A 19,146-nucleotide genomic window follows, 5' to 3' on the forward strand; every position below is an offset into this window, starting at 1 on the left:
AAAGAAAGTGAGAAGGATAGCTCAGGGCTGCTAAACACTTCTGTGCCACACCCTGGGCCAAGCCAGGTGCAGACATGGTCTCTGTGATGCCCTGGCCAGGCAGTGGCACAGCAGCCACTGAGATCCGTGCCGTCAGCACGAGCCGCGGATCAGGACAAAGTGATGGCTCAGTGAGCACAGACCAGAGAGTAGATGCTATCAAGCTGTACTCTCCTGCTGAAATCAGGACACGAGGGTGACAACTCACCTGTTGTCTACACAAGCAAGCCTCCCTTATGGCCACCCAAGTTGACGCTAAACACAGTCATGGCAGCTTTTTTGGTGAAATGGACAGAGACGGTCTCAGAATGTGTGCAGGGAACGCAGACGGAACATCTGCTCCTATCAGCCGGAGTGCAGACAACTGTATGCTGTCTCCCATGCCAGGCTCGGGCCACCAATGAGTCCACGGTGAGCCAAAGCCAAAGCCTCACCCAGCCCACGTTCACAGAGATGCGTCTGGCCCAGGCGCCACGGCTGCGCAGCAGGGATGGCTGGAGCTGGGTCCCCAGCTGATGCGTTCTACCCCCTTCCCCCCAGTCTGACTCCCAAACCGGGGCAAACTGACCTCGACAGGGGCTCTGGAGCCCCCCAGGTCTGTAAGGACACACCAAAAGTCAAATGCAACAAGATGGGGAGGAAAAGGAACCCTCGCACTTTGGGGGTCCCAGGTCCCTGGCCACAGAACCTGCCCAAACACGGACGCCGAGGAAGCGGAGGCATAGATGGGGGTCCCAGGTCCCTGGCCACAGAACCCGCCCAAATATGGACACCAAGGAAGCAGAGGCACAGATGGGGATCCCAGGTTTCTGGCCACAAAACCTGGCCACAGAACCCACCCAAATACGGACACCAAGGAAGCAGAGGCACAGATGGGGGTCCCAGGTTTAGGGCCACAGAACCCGCCCAAATACGGACGCCAAAGAAACGGAGGCACAAACATGCCCCATGGTGGAAGGGAGTCAACACAACCCACTTCGCCAGCCACCGGTCACCCACCTCCACAGGGGAGGCTGCTCCTGCCTCTAGCCAGAGCTCTGCATCAGGAAGGAAGAGTGCACCCTCCAGCCCTGAGCAGGAGCCACTGCATCAGTGCTCCTCAGAACCAGGGGCATCGGCTCAGGAGCCAGCTGATGCCACCAAGGGAGTCTCAATGTGGCAATGGGAGCTGGTGCACAGGCTCAGAGAATACGTTCCAGGGAATGCTGGCCATCGACCAGAGCCCTAGGCCCCCTTTGCCCGGGAACAGATCCTGCTGCAGCCTCAGGACCTCATGGGTCCCAGCTTATGAAACGGCCCCTACCCCTCCTCCTGTGGGCCTGGGGACACAGGATGTAGCCATCCCACCACCGCTCCCCGGCTGCATCCGCACCCTGAGAAGGAGCTTTTGCCTTCACTCCCTTGGGCCCATGGGAAGGCTGGGTCGGAATGAAGGAGGGAAGGAAGCTCTGGGTGCAGCCCCAGGTGGGGGCAGTCCTCACAGCGGGGGCAATGGGGCTGTCCTCCAGCAGCATCTTCGCACTTCTGTTGAGCACTTCTGTGTTCTGCGGGCGCGGTTCCTGGAAGGCTTTCGTTTCTGTTCTCCCTGAGTAAAGGAAATTATTGGAGCATTTCCAACCTGTCTCAGCCTGGTTCTTGGCAACACCAAAAGAATGGGCCATGGGAGGCAACGTGAGCAGGGAGCAGTCACCCCAAAAGCAGGGGCTGTAGAAGATGCTGGGCGAGGATAGCAGGGAGAACTCCCCCAGGGAAGACTGGAGTGCTGCTGCTGAGGCCGACACAGGCAGCCCGCGCCTCCAGATCAGACTGATGATCACCCCTAAACCACTTGCTCCCCTCTTTTAGTTTAATGAGTAACAGCCTGAAAATGTTAACCTTATTTTAGTGAGCAATACAGCATGCAAAGGAAGAGCATGACACACCTGTACAGTCTAGGACTGACTATAAACAAACACCTAAGCTCCCGCAGATGACTAACCATCAACACGGAATTTCCTGTTGGGGTTTTTTAAAATAAATGTCTGTGGTTCAACCTGAAACTGCAACCACCATTATCTCTTTGAGAAATGGTCCTGAAAGCCACCCCGTGATCTTTACGGAGAAAACTTTTCCCCATAAATGATGAATACACTTTTCCTCACAAGTCAAAAACATCCTCTTTGATCCATCATCTGTCTTTACTCAACAATATTAGAAATACTGTAATAAGGCCAGGCACAGTGGCTCACGCCTGTAATCTCAGCACTTTGGGAGGCTGAGGTGGGTGGACCACCTGAGGTCAGGAGTTCGAGGCCAGCCTGACCAACATGGTGAAACCTCGTCTCTACTAAAAATACAAAAATTAGCCAGGCATGGTGGCAGGCACCTGTAGTCTCAGCTACTTGGGAGGCTGAGGGAGGAGAATCACTTGAACCTGGGAGGTGGAGGCTGCAGTGAACTGAGATCACACTCTTGTACTCCTGCCTGAGCAACAAGAGCAAAACTCTGTCTCAAAAAAAACACAATATACTATAATAAAGACAAGGAGGAATTAAAGAAATACTGGTAAAATGTAAGTTATCTCCTACAGAAATATTCCCCAATCGAGGCAGCTGATGAGACCACAGCATCTCAACCACCGGCCCTACTAAGGCAGACCCACATGCTGGTCCAGGGCTGCTCGAAGCCTGACACCTCTCAGTGGAGACATGAAGAATGCCTTACGTGTATATTTCTCTGACTCTTCTCTGCAGCCTTTTCTGGTTTCAACTCTAGATTTCTTTTGTGATTCTGACTCTGTATCTGCCTCTCCCACTAGAATGTAGGCACTGCAATATAGCAAGGACTGTGTCTGTTTTTGTGCAACTGTTGACTGAATGAATACACGGATGAATAAAAGAATATCTTGCTGTTACACCGACTCTTAGTAAAAATGCCTTATGGGTTTATGACTCAATCCCAAATGTTTTCAGGACAAAACCATAAGGCATCCATAGGAAGGCTATTACTCTACCTTTTACAAATAGTCTTTACTGTTTATTTTATATTTTGTCCTTTTTAGTAGAGACAGGGTCTTGCTATGTCACCCAGGCTGGTCTCAAACTCCTGGCCTCAAGTGATCCTCCTGCCTTGGCCTCCCAAAGTGCTGAGATTCCAGGCGTGAGCCACAGCACCCAGCCTGTTTCAACTAAGAAGCCAGCATGTCTCCAGCATCAACATTACTCCAGTACAAGACTTCCAGCACATTCTTGTCTCTTCTCATGTCCTCTCTCTTGGACTCGTCTTCATTGCACAGCTGAGGAGCCAGGAGCTCCACAGGGTGAGGTGACAGCCAGGGCACCTGGGCAGCAGACCACAGGGCTAGGATTGTGATTTCCAGTTTGCCCCTCCACCAACATCAGCCATCAAATCAGCTGACTGCCCTGATGCGGGTCCATGTGACATCTCTTGTTTTCCAAACAATCCTTTTTTCACCCAAAACATACAAGAATCTGACCTACCTATCACATGTATGTTCCCTGAAAATATATATACCTATTACGTATCAATAAAAATAGACAAAAACTTTTTTTTTTTTTTTTTGAGATGGAGTCTCGCTGTTGCCCAGGCTGGAGTGCAGTGGTGTGATCTCAGCTCACTGCAACCTCTGCCTCCTGGGTTCAAGTGATTCTCCCACCTCAGCCTCCCGAGTAGCTGGGATTACAGGCGTGCGTCACCATACCCAGCTAATGTTTGTATTTTTAGTAGGGACGGGGTTTCACCATGTTGGCCAGGCTGGTCTCAAACTCCTGACCTCAGGTGATCTGCCCGCCTTGGCCTCCCAAAGTGCTGGGATTACAGGCGTGTAATCCCACTGTGCCCGGCCAACATACACTGATCTGCCACCCTCATGCCTCATATCTGTGCTAAGCAGCTAGGAAAGTTAAAAAAAAAAAAAAAAAACTTTGTGCCCTTTTACAGTAACTGATTCATCCTAGATACCTAGTACATTTCTCAATACTTACATAAAATGTTTACTTCCCTTTTTAACATAAGTTCCCATAATTGAAGAAGCAATGGCCACCACCATTGCGCCAGGTACAATGCAGACACCTTCAGGCAAATAACCTCTTTAATCCTTACTATGAGCAAGGCAGGCAGGATCCCCATCCTACAGATGTGGTCCGAGATGTCTGCAAGGACACCTGACAGGCAGAGCTGGGACTCACACACAGCACTCATGGCTACCAGAGCACGCAAGCCTTGCCACCAGGCCACGCTGCCTTGAATGGATAACAATTCTGCTTAAATCAAAAAGGAGCTGGAGGAACAAAATGCATGACAATCCATCCTCACCAGGTTCACTCAGTTCCATCTGCGAGCACAGGAACACCTGCCCACCAGTGAGGTCTGCCAGTGCCAAGCCCCGTACTAAGGGTTTCCTAAACTCTACCTCAACGCACGATGCCACTCACCCTACACTGCCTGAGCACCTCCTACTCCTGCTCTCAGGGCGCTCGTCTTCAGAAGACGGCAGGGAGGAAAACCATCACCAGCTCCCTGAATGGGCAGGCAAGCCACTGGCAGCACTCGGGTTGGCTGGAGGGGGCTTGCCAGTTAAGGGGACAGGAGAGAAATAACTCAGTCGGAACAATTTTCTGAATATCTGAAGGAAAAAAATAAGGTAAGCTCTCTCTCACATCTTATTACAAAATAAATTTCAAATAGAAACTGTAAATAGCATTTTTAAATGGAACAAAAACATCCACAGAAATATTTTAAAATTTAATAACCTTTTATAGTTTTGGGGTGGGAATGCTCTTTCTGGGATTACAGGCATGAGCCACCGTGCCCGGCCCTCTTTCTTAGAACCAAAAAGAGGTTGCAAAAGATGATTTCTAGCTGGGTGTGGTGTCTCACACCTGTAATCCCAGCACTTTGGGAGGCCAGGGCAGGTGGATCACTTGAGGCCAGGAGTTCGAGACTAGCCTGGGAAACATGGCAAAATCCCATCTGTACAAAAAAAAAAAAAAGAAAGAAAATTAGCCGGTCATGGTGGCATGCATCTGTAGTCCCAGCTACTCAGCGGTGCTGAGATGGGAGGATCACATGAGCCTGGAGAAGTCAAGGCTGCAGTGATCCCAGATCACGCTACTGCACTCCAGCCTGGCTGACACAGTGAGACCCCATCTTGAGGGAAAGAAAAAAACTGTGTGTGTGTGTGTGTGTGTGTGTGTGTGTGTGTGTGTGTATTTCTCTAATTGCATGACAAACTGGGAAATTTTTATGACATCATAAATACACAAACCTAAAGGTATAAACGTACATATACAGAGTTTATATAAATTAATGAAATCAAAAACTCCAACAGGAAATGGTGAGGGATATGACTGGATAGTGCATGAAAAAAAATGGCCACTCCCATCCATGTGGGGAGATTTCAAGTTTGTTTCAGAAGCCTTTTAAAATTACAAGCCTTTTGATCTGGTAACTCAACACCTAGGCATTTGTCCTAAGGAAATACTCAGGCGTCTACACATGAAAAGACTGAGAAGGACTGAAAGGTCCATCAGTAGAAAATGGGTTAAATGAACTGTGAGGAGAGTTCAGTGACGCTGCTTCTCCATCAATTACACGGAAAGAGCTCCATGTGTTGGTAAGTGGGAAAAAGCTTCAGAATGGTGTTTGATGCAATCCCATCTGTCCTATATTATACACACATACACATTTGGGGTATGAAAGGGAAAACTTACAGAAGAATTATAAAACAAAATATTTATCGTGATTATTCCTGGGTGGTCAAGCTATAGTCTTTCTACTCTTCTCTATGCTTCTATTTATTCATTTTATATCTTATTTTATGTATTTTATTATTTTATTTTATGAGACAGAGTCTCGCTCTGTTGCCGAAGCCGAAGTGCAGTGGTGCGATCATAGGGCTCAAGTGATCCTCCTGTCCCAGCCTCCCAAATAGCTGGGACTACAGGCGTGTGCCACCATGCCAGGCTATATATGTATTATATATATTATATTATTATATATATAATATAAATATATTATTATATATATAATATATATAATACATAATATATTATATATTATATTATATATTTTATATTTATATAATATATAATATATATTATTCTATTATATATAATTTATTATATATAATTCTATTATATATAATTTATTATATATAATATATAATATACAAAATATATAATTTATATATTATATATAATATATAATTTATTATATATAATGAATATATATGATATATAATATATAATTATATTATATAATGATATATAATTATATTATATAATGATATATAATATATCATTATATTATATAATGATATATATCATTATATAATATATATATTATATATAATGATATATTATATATCATTATATATTTATATTACATATAATTTTATATATTATATATTATATATATACACACACACACATATTATAGAGATGGAGCCCTCCTGTGCTGTCCAGGCTGGCCTCAAACTCTTGGGTTCAAGCGATCCTCCTGCCTTGGCCTCCCAAAGTGTTGGGATTACAGGCGTGAGCCACTGCACGTGGCCTGTGCTGTATTTTTTAAGTAGGTTTATTATATTTGTTATTTAAAACTAAATTATTTAAAAAAATGAACAAACTCTGGGAGGAAGACGAGTGTTGGATACATCATTCTATTTTTCTCTGACATATCCCTAAATTAAAGAAAACACACGCTGGCTGGGTGTGGTGGCTCATGCCTGTAATCCCAGCACTTTGGGAGGCCAAGGCGGGCAGACCATCTGAGGTCAGGAGTTCAAGACCAGCCTGACCAACATGGTGAAACCCCGTCTCTACTAAAAATACAAAATTAGCCGGGCGTGGTGGCGCATGCCTGTAATTCCAGCTACTTGGGAGGCTGAGATGGCATAATCGCTTGAACCCTGGAGGCGGACGTTGAAGTGAGCTGAGATGGCACCATTGCACTCCAGCCTGGGCAACAAAAGCAAAACTCCATCTCAAAACAAACAAACAAACAAACAAAATAGAAGCTTAAGATGTAAGCACAGATAGTCATCATGCCATTTAACAGATGCCCAGAGAGATTTAAAAAGTGCCCAATGCAAGATCTGCAGTGAGCCCATTTTCCCAGCGTAGTCTCACAGATGAATAAAGTGGTATCTACAGGTGAGGCAGCACATCCCGGTCACATGCAGCCTGGGAGGAGTCGGTGGAGCAGCAGGGGAGAGGCAAGTGGCCGGGGTGGGGGACAGGCCCACGTCATCACATGGCTGCTGTGCCGTCGTGACTGCTGTCTCATCCTGCGAGACACAGCCCTGTCGGGGAGAACTCCCCTGGTGCCCACCAGCCTGGGGGGACCTGCCTGAGGGTGCCAGCCAGCCAACCAGGATGCAGACAGGCACCCTGGCCCCAGAGTGCGTCCCACTGTTCTGCACCGTTGCTGGTGAACATGTTATTTGAAACAGAAGACTAAAGCCACAACGTGGGTTTTACATCATGGTTAAAGGGAACTCACAGAGGAATTGTATAGAAGAAAAAAAAACTCCGCAGAAGAGCTGTTTCGTTCATTTATAACCACGCCCCTGCACTGTGTCCCAGCTCTGGCAGGGACGTTCCCTCCCTCTTCACACTTGCTGGGCTGAATCATCTGCAGAGGTGGCAGGAAAACCGCCTCATTTACATACACCCTTTCCGGCAAGCACAGCCAGGGATTCCAATTCCCAGAGCCTCCCAGCCTCTCCAGTGCCAACGCAGCGCAGCACGGATGCAGGGCGGCGCTGGCAGCGGTGGCATAAGGTGCTCACACCCAGCTGGAGTTGAAGTCTGGCTGACATTACTTTCTCTGACTCCGCTTCTGGCAGCAGCCACGGACACCGATGGGGGCTGGGCGGGGCCCCCCCGGCCTCTCTGCCTGAGTGGGGGCCCTTTCCTGGGGGAAGGCCTCCTGGCTTCAAGCCCGAATCTCGAGGATGGAATGAGAAATAAATGAGCATTCAGAAATCTCAGGCTCACTCCTGTCAGCTTCAGCCTCACTCCTGTCAGCTTCAGCCTGATCTACAGGATTAGCTTGTGAGGCCTAATTTTAAGAGAAAAGGAATCAAGAAAAAAAAAAAAAAAGACATCAAAAATGAAAAACTGCCATCTGAGTTCCGTCCCACAGGGCTACTAACACATCTTAGCCTTTCTGCCTGTCTTGAAAAGAATAAATGTCTATTTTTATCAGCGAGGCAGCAAAATCCATCAACATCTCCTGCTCATCTGCTGAAACACACACGCCTGTTCCACTCATCACCGGGCTGTTGCGTCATCTGCCACCTGGGAGGACTAAGAGATGACCCTGCCCGCCAGGGGCCTCACAGCAGATGCCAGTGCCAGTGCCAGTGCCAGCGGATGCCTGGCAGGGCCCCGTGCTGGGCTGTAGGGCGCACGGCTGTCCTTTCTAGGGGCCGGGTCCAACACTGAGCTTCCTATTGTACAAGATCTAACCCAGGAGGGTGAGAAAGGAGGAGATGAGGCAGGACAGCAAGAGGGACTGGGGTCCCACACAGCAGCTCAGCCACTGCCGACCTCGGGGTCAAGAAACAGACACCCACAAGAGCGTCCACGACCCCTATGGGAAGATGTCTGAACCCCGAGACGGCGAGTTCTGGGCTAGAGGACAACTTCCAGGGCTGTATTCAGGTGTTCTGAAGCCACAGCACCAAAAAGAATTCTCTTCGGCAAAGGCAGCAGGACTCAACAGGAAGCAGACGTTTGCGTTCCGTTACTTGAGGAAAACCAAATGCTGCTAACATTTCTACACAGAGAGAGTTTGCATCTCTCCTGCTTCGCAGCCATCTTTCCTGCGGTTTTACCAGAATACCTAGCCCTTCTCCAACCTGTGCCAGGCCTGACACTCAGCTCCTTTGGGAGTGCCTCCATTTCCCTGGGCCTACAAGCCCACGGTGCCGTAGGACCGCCGGTCCACTCTGCGCGGCAGCACCGCACCCCGGAGCCGCAGCTCTTCCTCCCGCTTGCCCGACAGCCCTGGTGCCGAGCCCTGTCTGAGCCCCACCAGCAGGAAGCGCGTGCTGGCTGCTCTCCGCCTGCTCTGGGACTCTGGCCTGCTGCTTCCTCTGCCTGCCACCCCCCAACCCCATTTCCTCCTCTGAAAACTGGAGCTACACCTGCCCCAAAGGGGCAGAATTACCTTAAATGGCACAAGACAACTGCACAGCGGTCACCTCTTCTCCAAAGTTTTCAGGGCCCAAACCCAGACACCTCCTTGCAGGACTCATGGCTACCGTGGGCTCGCACCACCAGCCTCCCCATGCGTTTTCCTGCCTCTGCTTTTGCTCAATCTGCTCAATGACAGAAACGCGACAACAGAGGCCACTTTCTCCGAACCCAGCTCTCCCTCCTTGAGGCTCCCATCCTGCTGCTCACGCTGAGGCCACTCCACCCTGCCCTCCGCAGCTCACAGGCAGACCTGGAGCCCAGTGAGTACAGGGTCGGCCTCCTCATCTTGCCACCACTCACAATGCCCAGCAGTGTTAAAACACGGCAGGATGCACCCGCCCGGGAAGCAGTCCCCAAAGCAGAATCATCACCACACCTGAATAGTTTCTGCCATCCCACCGACAGGCCAGCATCTAAAAGAGATGTGCGCTGAGCGTCCGTTATGTGGTGGCGCCGCTGCGGTTTCTTAACCAGAACGCAAAATCCTGTGACCAGGATTATCACCTGCTCGTTTCATACATGAGACGGGGGAAGCCAAAGTAGCCACTCAGGCCACAGCAGAAAGACGTGTGCTGGAATCTGAAACAAAGTCTGTTGGATTCCAAGGGCTCACCATCTTTTGTGATGATGAAGATGAAGCCTGCCCAAGAGCAGCCAGAGCTGAAAGAAGAAAAGCAGGAGGGCCTGTGAATGCCCCCAACCCCCTAAAACTTGCAGCTCCGGGTCTGACACTCCCAGGTTTGCGTTTTGAATTTACACTACCTACAGGGTCCAGGCCACCACCTAAGCGAGAAATTTAACACACTCATCCGGGGTGCTCAAAGCCATCTCTCTAAATGAGGTGCCTGGTATGCAGACATCCCTTACATGATCTACATCTTTTCACCTGTCTGGAAATCAAGACCCTCTCATGATTTTTTGGTTGGTTTGTTTTTCCCCGAGACAAGGTTCTCAGTCTGTCTCCCAGGCTAGAGTACAGTGGCGCAGTCTCGGCTCACTGCAACCTCTGCGTTCCGGGTTCAAGCTATCCTCCTGCCTCAGCCTCCAGAATAGCTGGGATTACAGGCACCCACCACCACACCTGGCTAACTTTTGTATTTTTCGCAGAGATGGGGTTTAACCGTGTTGGCCAAGCTGGTCTTGAAATCCTGACCTCAAGTGATCTGGATCTCTCGGCCTCCCAAAGTGCTGGGATTACAGGCATGAGCCACCGTGCCCTGCCCTCTCATGATTTAAAAGGCAAATGGACACAAAGACACATGCAGACGATGTGATGGCCTCTGTGAAGATGAGACGCCTTGGCAGGCACACTGTTAGAGCCAGAAAGAATCCAGCCAGCTTGCTGAACCACAACGCATTCCTATGTGTGAACAACGATCAGAAAAGTTATTTTTTACAAAGATGTCATTTACAAACAACATAAGCTGTAAGGCACAAAAGTGGGACATGTATGAAGTCTACTCGAAAGACGTGTCCTTTAATTACTCCTGCCCTTGGCAAGGCTTCTGCTTCCCAGCCTTGTGTTAACTGTGGCCTCTGCTCAGACTCCTGCAGCACATGCAGGAGTCAGCGTCATGGGGTCTAAAGATCCAAAACACAGGCCGGGCGCGGTGGCTCACGCCTGTAATCCCAGCACTTTGGGAGGCCCAGGCGGGCAGATCACCTGAGGTCGGGAGTTAGAGACCAGCCTGACCAAGATGGAGAAACACCATCTCTACTAAAAATACAAAATTAGCCGAGTGTGGTGGTGCATGCCTGTAATCCCAGCTACTTGGGAGGCTGAGGCAGGAGAATTGCTTGAACCCGGGAGGCAGTAGTTGCAGTGAGCCGAGATTGTGCCACCGCACTCCAGCCTGGGTGACAGAGCGAAACTCCATGTCAAAAAAAAAAAAATCCAAAACACGCTCTGTTTTCCCATTCGGAGGAGAATTACATCCTTCTGGAAAGAGGCCTCCATGTCTGCTGGCGCCACGTCCGTCCTATGTCCCCTCTCTCTGCTCTGCCTCCTTCAAATCCCTGTGAGTGGGTCACCAAGACCCCATAGGATTGAGAGGGAGGTGGAGGTTGCAGTGAGCTGAGATCACACCACTGCACCCCAGCCTGGGCGACAGAGTGAGGCTCCGTCTCAAAAAAAAAAAAAAAAAAAACCAAAAAAACCGAATTCGAATTGCGTCTCGAATCTGTCAACTTCACCTCCACCATTTGCGTGCAGGCCAGAGCCATCATCTTCTCCCAGCTGGATCACTTCACAGTGCCTACCAGGGCCCCTGTGTCCACACAGCAGCCAGAGGTACCAGGAAGGGCGACTGGGTCATCCCTCCACTCTCAAGTCCCCCAGTGGCATCTCATCTGCACCTGGAGACAGCCAGGTTCCCACAGGTTCCAAGGCTCTCCGGCCACAAGGCACCCAATGCGCTCCTGCCCCAGGGCCTTTGCACTTCCTGTCTACTCTTTCCTCAAATCCCTGTGGTTTGCTTACCCACTCACCTCCTTCAGGTCTTTGTTCAATGTCACCTCCTTAGAGACTGCTGACTGGCTTGTTAAAAACGGTGCATGCCCCCAGCAGCCCCAGCCCCCGCCGCTGTGCTCGCCTCAACAGTGCTTGCCGCCTGGCACACTACATCTCCAGTCCTCCCTGCACTAGGCACACCCCAAAGAGAAATGTCTCTGTTTCTGCCCCCTGGTCTATCCCAGGGCTTAGAATCATGCCTGACAAGTGCTAGGCTGATGGATGTGCACCATATGGTGAATGGTCTCCAGGTAGGTTCTGATTTTCCCTTCGCTCCCCAACCATGGCAGTCTGGGCTGTCTGCCCCACCCTGGTTGCTTCTTTTTCTGGAGCAACAGAGCGTGTGTCTGCCAGCTACAGTCATCTCTTGGTGTTTGCCTAGAACCTGAACACATCTTCCCATCTACCTTGTATCAGCTCTAGATTACTTATAATACCTAAAACAAAGTAAACACTATGTAAATAGTTATTATACTGTACTTTAAAATTTTAAAATATTTTTTATTGCTTTTTTCCCCCCAAATATTTTCTACCCCTAGGTAAGGCACCCTGCTTTGGTGGGTTTATGTGATAGGCAGGTCAGCGGCGGGCCAGCACACAGAAACCTCACAGCCTCCTCCTCCACGGTCTTTCCCCTTTGGGTTGAAGATGCCCTGCAGCCTGAATCCCTGAATAGCTGCATGGAGCAGAGCAGCTAAGCCCACACAGCCCCGGAAATTTACATGAAGGAAAAATAAGCTTCTACAGGGCTTGGATTCCTGCAAGAGCCACTGCGTTTGCATGTATTTGTTTTAAGAACTTCATGCATCACAATGAGCACATCCCTCCCTCCCTAGTCACTATGTTTTCCACATGAACACATGAGGTCCTTATTTTTTAACAGAGTAGAATAGATGTTAAAAATAAATATGAAGGGAAAATTTAGCCTCTATTGATGTTATCTCTTCTGTGACATTTTCCTACTACATATCAAAATATCCCCAGCCTACACAGCTATAAGGTCATGTTGGCAACACTGTCATTAGAAAGGGAAAAAACTGTCCTCTCCCCAGTGATATATTTAGAAATCCAGCATTTCGACTCAGCATTTCCTTAGGTATAAGAATACTCCCACGTTTATCTTAAATTACAATCACCGTACATTGTGCAAAGAAGTACTGTTCCAATGTTAATAAAACAGAGCACATGTGAAACAGTAAACTGTACATCACGGTGGCGTTAGAAAACTGTCAGAACAGACTCCGTGAAATAAGCTTTAGCTTTAAGTAAAATCTCCCTGTAAGCTTCAGCAGGCTTCTGCAGCCCATCCCTGTGGCTCAGGCTAATTCAATTGCATGGAGATTCAACTTTAATTCCCTGCACTTGGAATGAATACAGCTCCCTGAGGGATACTTAAAAGCAAATTTAACAAACGACAGAAATCAGAAAATTTCCCCAATTTGTCCAACCAGCTATTGGAAATGTCAATTCTAAACACTGGCATCCCGGAGACGTACCATTTTTTTCCTAGCCAGAATAATTAATTAGGAGTAAATTGCTGAAAATCAAGCAGACAAAATATCCAGGAGTGTTTGCTTCTTTGATCAATTCCTTCCTGAAGAGAGACGAGCTCACAGTTTAAAACAAATCAAAATGGTATTCTACTTCCTCAGAGGACTGAAGAAAAGTTAACGATGATGCCTGCACGCATTTTGGATCACAGGCCGTGCCACGTGCAATGTTCTGGCCGCATCTTTTATATGACATAATTATGGATTTCCTTCTATTATTTGCTATCCGAAAGGCAGGCCTGCTGCTGGCCCCAACTTCAGAGACCAGCCCAGAATTGGTGGGGGCCTCGGATGGTGCGGGTTGACTCAGGCCCCCACGGCGGCCTGGCGGAGATTAAAGATGGGGTCTAATCTGGCCCTGTGGACCCGGCTCAGCAGATGATGGAACCCCAGATCTCATCGGGAAGTCTGTCAGCCAAAAACGTACACCTCAAAGCGGAGTGCGTGGTGCCTTCAAGCTCCACACCGGGCTGTGTTTGCGGAGCTGGGATGATAAATGTGCATGGGAGGAGGGATCCAGGGCCAGGTTTTTTTCTTCTTGTTAAAATTCAGATAAATTTAACACCTTAGCCATTTTCCAGTGTACACTGAGGTGGCCTTTAGCACATCCACACTGTTGTGTAACCAACACAACCACCCAATTCCTGGGCACCTTCGTCACCCCCAAAAGAAGCCACGTGCCCACTAAGCCGTCACACCCTGTTTCCTCCAAAGCCCAGGCCTTGGCACACGCACCTGCATTCCGGCAATGGCTCTGCCTGTTCTGGACATTTCCAGAGGTGGAGCCGTGCACGTGGCCCCCCTCATGCGGCATGCTGTCTTTGAGGCTCCTCCGAGCTGCAGCTGTGTCTGAGCTCCATTGGGGCCGGATTAACAGACTCCCTCAAGAGGGGCTTGCTCCAGCCCCACGCTGCTGTGGCGGACTGGGCTGGGGGCCTCCTTGTGTCCTCAGCCTCTGCCCTGCAACTGTGCGGCCCCTTCCACAGACTCCACATCAGCCATGTGCCTTGCCTGGCAAATGGCACAGGCGTGACTGTTCTACATCCCTCAGGGCTTGCAAAGGTGCCAGCTGCTTCTGCTGTGCCCTCTGCTGGGACTGCTGCCTCCGGGGGATGAGCTGCCCCTCCCTCAGGGTGAAGGAGCTGCATGGAGTGGGCCCATCATCCAGGCCCATGAAAGGCCCCAGCCAAGGTGGCCGAGAGGCTAAGTTGGCCTCTGACCAGATGTCCCTCTGGGTCATGCAGCCCCAGCAGCCCTGGAGGCTCAGACACAGTAGGAAATGCTGCTGTAGGCCACAAGGCCTTGAGGCGCACCAGGGAAACGACGCAATGGAGCAGATATATTCTCAAACTCATCAGAATGAGTGCAGCGTGCTGTGTACTGTTGGAAAGTTAGAAGCACCACACTGGTCTCTGCTCAGTGGCACCTTTCATCCAGCTGGGAATTCATGTTCAAGAACTTGAAAATTACGTAAGCAAAAATGCTTAGGTATGTTGAAATTAACAGCTAATTATGTGTACAAATACCGATTCAAACAAAGCAACAATAAAAAAGCAGTTTTGGCCGGGTGCGGTGGCTCACGCCTGTAATCCCAGCACTTTGGGAGGCAGAGATGGGTGGATCATGAGGTCAGGAGTTCAAGACCAGCCTAGCCAACATGGTGAAACCTCATCTCTACTAAAAATTCAAAAATTAGGCCGGGTGCAGTGGCTCATGCCTGTAATCCCAGCACTTTGTGAGGCCGAGATGGGTGGATCACGAGGTCAGGAGATCGAGACCATACTGGCCAACACGGTGAAACCCCATCTCTACTAAAAATACAAAAAAATTAGCCGGGAGTGGTGGCGGGCGCCTGTAGTCTCAGCTACACAGGAGGCTGAGGCAGGAGAATGGAGTGAACCTGAGAGGCTGAGCTTGCAGTGAGACAAGATCGCGCCACTGCACTCCAGCCTGAGCAACAGAGCGAGACTCAGTCTCAAAAAAAAAAAAAAAAAAAAATACAAAAATTAGCTGGGCGTGGTGGCGTGTGTCTGTAATCCCAGCTACTTGGGAGGCTGAGGCAGGAGAATCGCTTGAACCGGGGAGGCAGAGGTTGCAGTGAGCCGAGATCGCGCCACTGCACTCCAGCCTGGGCGACAGAGCGAGACTCCATCTCAAAAAAAAAAAAAGGCATTTTCAAGACAACTGGGAAAACCCGTGACTGTATTTGATGCCATCAAGGAATGATCATTTATCATGGGTCATGGAACTGTGATTCAGTTTTTTAAAAGACTCCTCATCTTTCAGAGACATACACTTAAGTATCTCTGCATAAATGTGCACTATGTGGGGTTTGCTTCAAAATATTCAGGTAAGGAAATAAGACTGACTATGGTGGATATGTTAGACTTTCTTTCCTTTCATACATATCTGAAAAAAAACATACAAGTTTTTTTTCTTCTTTTTGAGGTGGGGTCTTGCTCTGTTACTGAAGCTGGAATGCAGTGGTACAATCTTGGCTGCCTGCAACTTCTGCCTCCCGGGCTCAAGCAATCTTCCCACCTCAGCCTCCTCAGTAGCTGGAAGCACAGGTGTGCACTACCACGCCCAGCTAATTTTTTGTATTTTTGGTAGAGACGGGGTTTCACCATGTTGCCCAGGCTGGTCTTGAACTCCTGAGCTTAAGCAATCTGCCTGCGTCAGCCTCCCAAAATGCTGCGATTACAGGTGTGAGCCAATGCACCTGCCCTTAAAAGTATTTTCTAAAGCTTAAAAAAATATATCAGCAAATGAAGGAATGACCAAAGTGAAATGGGATAACCCAGCCTGGGCTGAAGACAGACGGGGGTGCGGGGCTCTGGGGTAGGGAGGACGCACGGGGATACCAGGCCAGGTGTGTCTGAGGCTGTGCAAGGCCACCACTGCTGTCTTCTAGGGGAGGGTCTGCAGCTCTCGCAGGGGTACCCAGCGGCAGGTCAGAAGCCATGCTGGGACCCAGCTGATGAAGACCCTGCCCGCTGGTCCAGGGGTAGCTCTAGTTCCCAGCCATCGCTCTTGACTATAAACTTGGACAAGAAAAGGAATGATGACAAGTGGCTGACGAAGCTAAATTAAAGGCACTCTGCAGGAAGGGAGGAGAAAGCTACAAACCTGCTCAGAGGCTTCCAAACTGGCTCAGGGGCCAGGTGAGAATGGGACTGTAACAGCTGTTGTGCAGGAAAACTGCCCGGTGGGATGAAGCTTAGCAAATGGACAAGTCAGTTAGTACCTGCAAAATGAAGCACGGTGTCAAAAACCGCTTTATTTTCCACACTCTGCTCAATATTCCATGCCTTCGAGGCTCCAAATATACTCAACATGACCAGTGCTATCAACAAATTATGCAGACTAAGTTGCTTTTTCGTAATTATAAATCAATCATGCTCACAGTAAAATATCTGCAACTCAGAAAGGTCTACTATAAATAAGGTAAGATTTTTTTCCATAATTAAATATGCCAAGAAATACCACTGAAGTATATCCTTCCAGGGCATCGATGACATTTTAATTTGTCTGAAGAAACCAAGTAGGTTCTGATGCCTAAGGAGGGGACCCAGGGAGATGCCTCTACCCATTTCCAGCGCAGGAAGAACTTGCAGGCAAGAGCACGGAGCCCCCACCTACTGCGAGAGCAAGCGAGGAGCACGCAGTTCACTTAACACTGTTAGCAGTTCTTGGAAACAGCAAGTTTAAGTGACATGATGTTTAACAAATCCATTTTTTTCCTAATCAACATCATAACAAAACAACATTATTCAAGAACCTGATGTACTTTGTTTTGCTTAAAAACGCAGTTTCCAAGAACCTCTCCACAACATTAAGGACTCACTAAACGTTCTCCAAAAGTTGATGCTTTCAGCACAATGTGAAAAAAACAGCCAAACTAAGCCTATACATTCTGACAAAGTTACACACAAAGTTATCATCTTGACAAGGCTTGGAAGCGTAGCAAATTAAAAATTCTGTAATTGGCTGGGCGCGGTGGCTCACACCTGTAATCCCAGCACTTTGGGAGGCCGAGGTGGGCAGATCACCCCAGGTCAGGAGTTCGAGACCAGCCTGACCAACATGGCAAAACCCCGTCTCTACTAAAAATACAAAAATTAGCCAGGCGTGGTGGCATGTGCCTGTATTCCTAGCTCCTCGGGAGGCTGAGACAGGAGAATTGCTTGAACCTGGGAGACGGAGGTTGTGGTGAGCCGAGATCACACCACTGTACTCCAGCCTGGGTGACAGAGCAAGACTGTCTCAAAATAATAATAATAATAACAAATTCTATAATTTAAGGCCAGGCACGGTGGCTCACGCCTGTAATCTCAGCACTTTGCGAGGCCGAGGTGGGTGGATCACCTGAGGTCGGGAGTTGGAGACCAGCCTGACCAACGTGGAGAAACCCCACCTCTACTAAAAATACAAAATTAGCCGGGCGTGGTGGTGCATGCCTGTAACCCCAGCTACTCAGGAGGCTGAGGCAGGAGAATCGCTTGAAGCCGGGAGGCGGAGGTTGCAGTGACCCGAGATCATGTCATTGCACTCCAACCTGGGCAACAAGAGTGAAACTCCATCTCAAAAAAAAAAAAAAAAAAAAAAAAAGTTTATAATTTAAAAATGAGCCAGTTGCAATGGTGTCCACATGAAGTCCCAGCTACTCAGGAGGCTGAGGCAAGAGGACTGCCTGAATCCAAGAATTCTAGTCTGTAGTGTGCAATGACTGTACCTGTGAATAGCTTCTGCACTCCAGCCTGGGCATGGGCAACCCAGTGAGACCCTGTCTCACCCCCACCTCTTAAAGAAAAATTATGTATATATATACACACGTATGGAAAAAAACAAATGTCACTGATGAATGGATAAAAATGTGTTCTATTGAGACAGTGGAATATTACACACCCATGAAAAGGAATGGGGCACTGGCACCTGCTATGACATGGATGAACCTTTAGAGCATTGTTAGGTGAAAGAAGCCAGACACAAAAGGCCACATGTATGACCTCAGGCACATGCAACATCCAGAACAGGCCACTCTGTGGAGACGGAGCACAGGGTGGTGGTTGCCAGGGGCTGGGAGGGGGCCACAGGAAGCAGCTGCTCATGGAGCACAGGGCTTCTGTTCCAGGCGATGGAAACATCTGGACCTAGATGGAGTGATGCGCGCCCAGCATCATCATGGACTTCACGCAGTTGAGTTATGTACTTTAAACCAGTCCGTTTTGTTCCGCATATTTTACAAACGTGGAATAGCTAATCAACAATCAATGAATCTGCTCAGCCCTGAGCTCCTTTATGCTCCCCCTGGAGGAACTGATACCTTCCCCTGTGGCCTTTGGTGAAGAACACATTGAATGAATTCTCAGCAACAACAGATTCTCTAGCTCTTTAACCACCACTCCTAAACACACAGTGGTGATCTGGGCTTGTGAGCTCTGTCTGGAGAAAGCAAAGCTGTTGTTTTCAGACATTAACATTAGACAGGCAGAGATAACCTGTCAGAGGTGGATGTTATACTTGGCACTTTTTAAGCTGCTGTTTATTACCATTCTGCTCTCTCTCCCCTCCAGCACGCTCCGGTCTCCTGTCACATCCCCAGGGCAGGCAGCAAATCTGCAGAGCTCTGGCAGCACAGTGGCCACTTTTCTTGGTCTCCTTCTCTGTGCAAATCACCACAGTCCCAAGGACATCAGCCACGTCACCCTCTACTGTTTTCTCCACAATCGTCCATGCAGACCCCAACAGACAGGTCTGCAGCTCCTCTGCTTCTCCGGCTCTGTGCCCCCTCCCAGTGCTATTCAGGGCCCTGAGCTGCCCGCAGCTGGCAGGCAGGCGTCAA

General features: G+C 48.9%; 1 protein-coding gene across 8 annotated transcripts in view; it reads right to left on the minus strand.

Annotated features, from left to right (window-relative positions):
- Positions 1-19,146, minus strand: part of AGO2 (argonaute RISC catalytic component 2) — a 117,940-nt gene that overhangs the window by 72,063 nt on the left and 26,731 nt on the right. For 3 of the 8 annotated variants that reach the window (XM_054518883.2, XM_054518882.2, XM_054518884.2), the window contains exon 2: positions 16,431-16,548. The exons of 4 other annotated variants lie outside the window; for them this stretch is intronic. The gene's annotated coding sequence lies outside the window, so the exon portion shown is untranslated. Of the gene's footprint in view, positions 1-13,247; positions 13,346-16,430; positions 16,549-19,146 lie in introns of all 8 variants that reach the window. One more of the 8 variants, XM_054518885.2, reaches the window with a different exon arrangement.

Source organism: Pongo abelii, chromosome 7, assembly GCF_028885655.2.
Source record: "Pongo abelii isolate AG06213 chromosome 7, NHGRI_mPonAbe1-v2.0_pri, whole genome shotgun sequence".
NCBI classification, from domain to species: Eukaryota; Metazoa; Chordata; class Mammalia; order Primates; family Hominidae; genus Pongo; species Pongo abelii.